This window comes from Aegilops tauschii, chromosome 3 (assembly GCF_002575655.3).
Source record: "Aegilops tauschii subsp. strangulata cultivar AL8/78 chromosome 3, Aet v6.0, whole genome shotgun sequence".
NCBI lineage: Eukaryota > Viridiplantae > Streptophyta > Magnoliopsida > Poales > Poaceae > Aegilops > Aegilops tauschii.
Genome location: NC_053037.3, coordinates 622,459,521 through 622,467,566, shown reverse-complemented (window position 1 = coordinate 622,467,566; position 8,046 = coordinate 622,459,521). Strand labels below are relative to the sequence as shown.

Below are 8,046 nucleotides of genomic sequence, written 5' to 3'. Positions count from 1 at the left end.
AACCGCCGCCACCCACCTCCTCCGCTGCCCGCCCTGAGCATGCCACCGCCCGCGCCGCCCCGAGCACGCCGCCGCCCGCGCCTCCCCGCTCCGACCCGCGCTGCCCCACCTCGAGCCCGCCGCCGCCCGCGCCTCCCGGCCCCGACCCCGAGCCACCCCGCCCCGACCCCGGGCCGGCCGCCCCGCCCCGACTCCGCGACGCCCCACGCAGGCCCCGCGCCGGCCGCCCCGCCCCACCCCCCCTCCGGCCTCCCTGCCCCGACCCCGCGCCGCCCCGCCCCGACCCCCTTCGGCCGCCCCGCCCCGACCCCCCTCTGGCCTCCCCGCCGCGACCCCACGCCGGCCGCCCCGCCCCGACCCACCGCCGCCCAACCGTTGCTCCGGCCGGCGGCTAGGCTGCACCGGCCCTCCTCTGTCGATGCTCCGGTCGGCCTAGCCCGAGCCCGAGCTCCCCTCCACCTCCCCCTCCGTGCCCGCCCTCCCCCCCAGCCGGCCCTCCCACACGGTGAGCTCCTTCCCTCCCTCTTGGAAGCATTTTTTTAATTTAGTTAGATGATAGATGGATGGATGCATTATGTATGATGATAGATGGTTAGATGGATGGATGCATGCATTATGTATGATGATAGTTAGATGATAGATGATTTGATGATAGTTAGAAATGTGAGAAATGCAAGAAATGCAAAAAAAATTAGATGATAGATGACGATGTTGATGATGATAGATTATGATGTTGATGATGATAGATGATGATGTTGATGATAGATGATAGTGCTTTTTTATGCCTTGATAATTTTTAGATGATGATGATGATGATGATAGATTTCCATTTTTTCGGAAGAGATGATAAATGATGATGATTGTTGGATCAAGATAAATGCTGATGATGATGATTTTTTATGCTTCGATGATTGTTACATGATGATAGATGATGATGATGATGATGATGATGATGATACGGTGCAGGTTCTGTGGTGTTCCACCTCGGTGGAGTGATCGTCGTAGGAGTTGTTGGACCCCGATTGTCCCTCCGCTGTTCGACTACTTCCTCTACAGCCGAGGGTGAGCTACGAATCATGTGACTAGATTTCATTCTCAAGTCAACTGGCGTAACCTAGGCGTCTCCCGTCCGAAAGGGTTGCATCGATAAATATGCATTCAATTGCATATTTATCACCGCAGCTCTTTCGGATTGTCCAGCGTTTTCCACGGACAGCCCGAGGATGTATAGATTGGGTATGTTCTCCATGTTCTACCCCGTTCCGAGACAGGATTTCGGCGGCGCCTCCCCATTGTTCTCCGGAGCACATTCTCTCGGCTATTTGCCGAGACGTGTATCTGGAGAACAGCGGGGAGGTGCTGCCGAAATTTTGTCTCGGAACGGGGTAGAATGGAGAACGTACTCAATCTACACATCCTCGGGTGGGATTAGGACCCATCTTTACCTATTAGAGATGTAGGTGGATTAAACGCGGTAGAAACTGAAAATTTGATGTGATTAATTTAAATGAATCCTTAATTATGTTGTGTGGCTTGCAAAAAAGCAGAGGATGGCAGATAATCAGTGGATGTACAGTGGTTTTATCCGTCGGAATCGAGTAACATCAGAGTGGATCGCGAAAACCGATGTCTATTTGAAGGAGATATTCCGTCGTCCAATGAGAATTATCCCACCATGCCCCTGTGCGAGATGTGCCAGACGTCACCGTAGAAATCAGACGGACATGAGTGAGCACCTTCGCACGCACGGATATATGCCAAACTTTGACATGCCGCCGATAAACATAGCCGAGCAGGACCGTGGTAGAGAGGAGGTGATGCGACAACGCATCGATGGATATGAGGACGACGGGGTCAGGGACATGCTAGATGATATCATTGTTGCAGAAACGGGAAATGCGACACCTTCAGAGAATGAACGGGAGGAGCCGGAGGCAACCGCAAAGGCCTTCTTGGAGGTCTTGGCCTCGTCGAAGAAACCTCTTCATGCGGGGGCGAAAATATCTCAGCTGGATGCCATCTCGCAACTGATTGCAGTCAAGGCTGAGTACGGCTGTAGCCAGAAATGCTTCGAAGCATTCTTGGGAGTATGGGCTAATAGCCTCCCTGAGGGTCATGAACTGCCGAAAAGCATGTACGATACAAAGAAAATCATGAAGGCACTCTCTATGGATTATGAGAAAATAGATGTTTGCCCGAAGAATTGCCTTTTGTTTAGGCACGAGTATGCGGATGACAAGTACTGTAGGTAGTGCGGTTCGTCTCGGTACATTGAGGTGGTCGGTGAGGATGGTGAGAAAAAGCAGCTAACCATCCCCGTTAAGGTTCTTCGGTATCTTGATTTTATAAAAAGATTGCAGTGCCTTTTCATCACGAAGGAGTCTGCCAAAATGATGAAGTGGCACAAGGAAGGTATAAGGTACAATTCAAAAAAAATCGTACATCCATCGGAAGGGGAAGCATGGAAGTCGTTCGATGAAGAATACCCCGAGGAAGCAGCCGAGGCTGGGAATGTCAGAATAGCCATATCAGGTGATGGGTTGAATCCATATGGTATGTCGTCCAATCCATACAGCTGCTGGCCCGTGTTTGTAATTCCGCTCAATCTTCCTCCCGATGCCCTAATGCAACGCAAGACCATGTTCTTGTCGCTCATCATTCCGGGGCCTGATTATCCGGGGAAGCAATTGGGTGTGTTTATGCAGCCGCTGGTGGATGCTTTGCACCATTCTTGGTACTTTCCGACGTTGACATACGACCGGGATCTGCAGAGAAATTTCTTGATGAAAGTTTGGTTGCACTATTGCATGCATGACTTTCCCGGCTATGCTCTATTCTGCGGATGGTGTACAAGTGGGAAGATGCCATGCCCAGTGTGCATGCAGGCTCTGCGAATGATTTGGCTGAGTAAGGGTGGCAAGTATGTAGACTTTGACCTGCATCGACAGTTCCTCCCTCCAGACCATCCAGACAGGGAAGACAAGAAGAACTTCACGGAAGGCCGGGTTGTTCATGAAGTAACCGAGATTCCAACATTTTCGGGGGCAGATGTTCTTGCTCAGCTAAAAGCTCTCCAGCCTAAAGTCAAAGGCAAAGGAAAAGCCAAAGCCAAAGGCTTCGAGGGATATGGTGAGACGCACAACTGGACTCACATTACCCCCTTCTCACAGCTTCCCTATTTCAAGGACCTCAAACTTCCTTACAATATCGATGTGATGCACACCGAAAAGAATGTGGCAGAGTCCCTTTTCCACACGATCCTCAATATTCCTGATAAGACGAAGGATAACGTTAAAGCTAGAGCCGATCAACAGAGAATTTGTGATAGACCACGTCTGAACATGAAGCCTCCCACAGGCGGTCGAAAAAACTGGTTCAAGCCAGATGCTGACTTTGTCCTTAAACCGCCAGAAAAAAAGGAAGTACTTATCTGGCTGAAACACATTTTGAAGTTCACCGATGGTTATGCATCGAATATAAGTAAGGGAGTCAATCTTTCAACGGGCAAAGTGACCGGCCTGAAGAGTCATGACTACCATGTATGGATTGAGCGGATAATGCCGGTGATGGTTCGAGGCTATGTCCCCGAGCATGTCTGGCGAGTGCTTGCCGAGCTAAGCCATTTCTTCCGCACGCTCTGTGCTAAAGAAGTAAGTAAAGACGTGATTGAAAAATTGCATAAGAAGGCACCGGAGTTGATAGTCAAGCTAGAGAAGATCTTTCCGCCAGGCTTCTTTACACCGATAACACATCTCATTCTGCACCTCGCGAACGAGGTATTGTTAGGGGGGCCTGTGCAGAATCGCTGGCAGTACGGCCCTGAGAGACAGAACAAGCATCTCCGACAGAAATGTGGAAACAAAGCTAAGATTGAAGCTTCCATAGCTGAGGCAGTTATCCTAGAGGAGGTGTCAGACCTCAGGACATCATACTATCCAGACCACGTTCCCCATCTGCATAACAAGGTGCCTCGATACAATATAGAAGAGCCGAATTATCAACCCAAGCTATATCTATTCAACGCGCAAGGTGGGAGGGCTGGGGCCTCGAAACCTTATAACATGCCACGACAAGAGTGGGAGGACCTCATGTTCTATATCTTGCACAACATCGGGGAAGTTGAGGAAGTGTGGATGAGGTAATACCACTACACCATTCCTTTATGTCTTCCACATCATCATGTTTTATGTTCACTTAGTCCCGGTTTAACACCGGTTTTCTTTTTTTAGTGATTTCGTTCAAGAGGAATGGACGGGAATGAATCCTCCTACTGAGGCGGAGGCACTTACTCTTCTCCGTCATGGAAACCCTGGACGTAAAAATTTTGTTGCTTGGTTCATGGAGAAAGTAATTGTCCACACTCCCCTATTAAATACCTAGTTCAACATCTATTAGTTAACTAATGCACGCAACAATTTCAATTATACTTGTAGGGAAAAGATCCGAACATATCTATGGATGATGAATTGAGATGGGTTTCCATGGGTTTTGACCCTGCCGTCATGACATGTAAAAAGTATGATGTGAATGGGTATCGCTTCCATACAGAGGATCACCAGAACAGCCGGCCTGATCCCAAAACTATAAATACCGGAGTGTACACCCCCGGTCAAAATTCAGTAGACTACTACGGAAGGGTACAAAATATATACGAGATTAAATTCCACCAGGGGCGCGAGAACCTAAGTCTGCCTGTGTTCAAATGTCGATGGTTCGATCCGCGGGAGGGGGTAAAACATACGCCTTCCATTGGTTTGGTCGAAGTTAAATCATCAACCGTCTATGCCGGAGCCGATCTCTTCATTGCGGCTACCCAAGCTACACAAGTATATTATCTGCCTTACCCATGCCAGAAAGAGTACCTAAAGGGTTGGGAAGTTGTGTTCAAGGTGTCGCCACATGGTAAGCTACCGAACCCGAATGAAGACGATTACTACAACATTAACCCCATGACATACGAGGGAGTGTTCTATCAAGAGCAACCTGATGATGATGATGTGGTTAGAAACGATGACGCTAGACCATTGGGTGATGATGATGTGGATCCAAACGACGACGAAGCACGTAATGATGGTGAGACCATTGTCAATGAAAATGACATACTTATGCTAGAAAAGTTAAACTTAGACGCTGACGACGAGGAAGAGCCTCCACCTCCGTCAGACAACGAAGATGATATGATTGATAGTGATGATGAGACGGACCGAGAAAGAGGTTACAACAGTGATGATTCATATGGTTTCTAGCAGATGTACGTGTCAAGTCTTTTTTTCTATAGTTTAGGAATATGCCTTTTATGCCTTTTTATTAATGTGTTTATTTTCATGCATTTTCCTTCATTTCATTAATTTACTAATTGCTTATTCTCTTTTCAATGCAGGTTCGTCGAACATGGGCAAGGGGAAGGCCAACGGCGTGGGTTTCCTACGCAAGGTCATTGGCCTGCCTAGTCGGAGTGGTCGAGCACGTAATCCTCCCCCCCGGCTACTTGACGATGACTCCTCACAGGGAGGTCGAGGGAGAGGTGCCCCTAGAGGAGGAGGGGGCGGGGGGAGAGCCCCTAGAGGGCGAGGTGGGGGGAGAGCCACTACAGGGGGTCGAGGCCAGAAAGAGCGCACCCTCACCGACTTAGGGGTGTTGTCTTCGAGGCCATCCTCTAGTGAGTTACCCTCCTCTGGTGAGGAGGAGGAGGAGGAGGATGAGGCAGGCGAGGAGGAGGAGGTTCGGGATGGGGCCGAGGAGGAGGTGGAGGAGGAGGAGGAGGAGGAGGAGGAGGAGGAGGATGAGGAGGAGGTTGGGGAGGGGAAGGCAGGCGAGGAGGAGGGTGGTGGCGGGGATGATGGTGCTGGCGGGGAGGGGGTTGACAACAAGGGGTGGCTGCGTGGTAACGCAAAGCTACCAAAGCAGGTTCCTACTACTGAGGAGCAGAAGTGGCTCATTGAGCCCACGGGGAAAGAGTAAGTGCCACTTTATAATAATTTCATTATTTTGCTTGTCACATGCTCATTCCAGTTGTTATTTATTTTGCTTGTCACATGCTAATAGTTCATTCTTTTGCAGCAACTGGATATATTCTAAAGGGGTCCGTATTCCCAACAGCCTCATCACCGTCCTGCTGAAGTTACACTGGCCGGGGTTGTACTGTCCGGATCCAGTCAGGCACCCGGACCATCGGGTCTTGGCCACGAGCTGGGAGCACTGGGAAGCGGCCCTCCACGCGAAGCATGGGACCCATGCCAAGGCCGTGATCACCACTTTCTGGGTGAGTTCTCTTCAGAAGCACAAGTCCATTCTAGTTTCATGAATGATTTAACTCATGGCTTCTTCCATTCTTGTTTCGTGCATGATTGTAGAAATTCTATCGAGTTCTCCCGGAGCATAGGGGCAGAGCGGACCAGATCGTGCTACGCCAATGCAAGAAGAAGGCCCGCCAGATGCAGTACGAGGTGCGCTATGTGGCCATCTCGACATACTACCACGACTATCTTGGTGTGAAGATGACCAAGGAAGAAGCGCGGAGGATGGGCATTACCTTGGAGAGGGACGAGTTCTTGGCGGTAAGTATAAAAGATTTTTCATTATGCTTTCATTACCTTGTGGTACATTTCACCGTTTCGTGTTGACATGCCATTATGCTTTTATTATGTAGGTGTGTCCAAATTGGTGTTATGGAAAAGACGAGTCCTGGGCGGCATTGGTGGATCTTTGGTGTGATGAGGCTGGAGCCTGGGCGGCTATGAGAGTCAAAAACAAGGCTAACCGAGGGAAGGAGGGAGTACATGCTCAGGGAAACCGAAACCACTATCTCCACAAGGCAGTTAATGTATGACTAGCTAACCCCATTAAACATCCTTCTTCTTCTATTTACCATCACTTTCTTATGTATGACTAACCTCTGTTTGGTGGTGCAGGAGGAGAAACTGAAGCGGCCTCTCTCACACATGCAGGCGTGGGAGATCGCCCATACGCGGAAGGACCCCAAGCCTGGCGAGCCCAAGTACTACGGCAAGAAGACCGCGGGGAGGAAGAAGGCCTACTCCGAAGGGTATCTGGCGTTACATCCTGACACACCTGACCCCATTGCGGCGGATCTGGACGAAAGGGTGGTGGTGGGCATGGGGCCGAAGGAGCACGGTCGGGAGGCGGTTCTCGATGCTGTGATCACTCCGTCTATCTCCTACACACAGCACCGTCGGATCGACCCGACCCTGAGCCAGCGCACGAGCACGCACATGAGCAGTGCACCGTCACTGTCCCTCTTTCAGGAGCAGCAAACTGTAAGTATTTTCCCTTTTATCTTCATTGTTCCCTTTATTTTCCGCATTTAGTAGTTTTATGAGTCTCGTCATGTCATACTGTAGGCCTACATGGAGTACACACGCCAGGAGACCATGGCGTGGCACGACCGCCTTCATGCATACCATCAGCAGAGGGATCGCGAGATGCAGCACGCTTTTCAGGAAATGGCGGCCGGCAGGTGTCCTCAATGGCCATCAGCAGAGGGTCCTCCAGCACAACCAGTGCTGCTGACCTTTGAGGAGTTTGTGGCACAGAACGCTGGCCCCTCGCCGGTTAGTTCATCCCCAATCAATTCACCCAAAGCATGTCATGCCTTTCAACACAGTCTTATATCCCGTTAATATATCTTTTCAACATCCAGGGAACAGGTGCATCTACCGTTGGCGGTGGTCTTCGCAACACTCCCGAGACACGGAGCCCGACCACTCCGATCCACGGAGACGGAGGCGGAGGCGGTGTTGGCGGTAGCGCTGCCGCTAGCAGTGACGACCTCGGCTTCGGCGGTCTTGGCGGTGACGACCTCCGCGGTGCTCGACGTCCTGGCGCTTAAGCCTTTCTCGATGCTATGATACTTGCTTGTTCTCGATGCTATGATACTTGTATGCTTGTGATGATACTTATCTTATTGTTGTTTGTGAGATTCTTATATGCTTTGTGGACTTATATGTGTGATGCTTTGCGATGCTTCTTAGCGATGCCAATTTGTTGTGTGATGCTGTGTATATGCTCTTTGTTCTATATGCTATT

The 8,046-nt window shown here is 50.3% G+C and overlaps 1 long non-coding RNA gene across 1 annotated transcript; it reads left to right on the top strand.

Annotated features, from left to right (window-relative positions):
- Positions 1–7,201: 7,201 nt before the first annotated feature.
- LOC141021108 (uncharacterized) lies at positions 7,202–7,737 on the top strand. Its single transcript, XR_012181112.1, has 3 exons — positions 7,202–7,277; positions 7,362–7,571; positions 7,661–7,737. It is a non-coding gene; the product is annotated as an uncharacterized lncRNA (long non-coding RNA).
- The last annotated feature ends 309 nt before the right edge of the window (positions 7,738–8,046 follow it).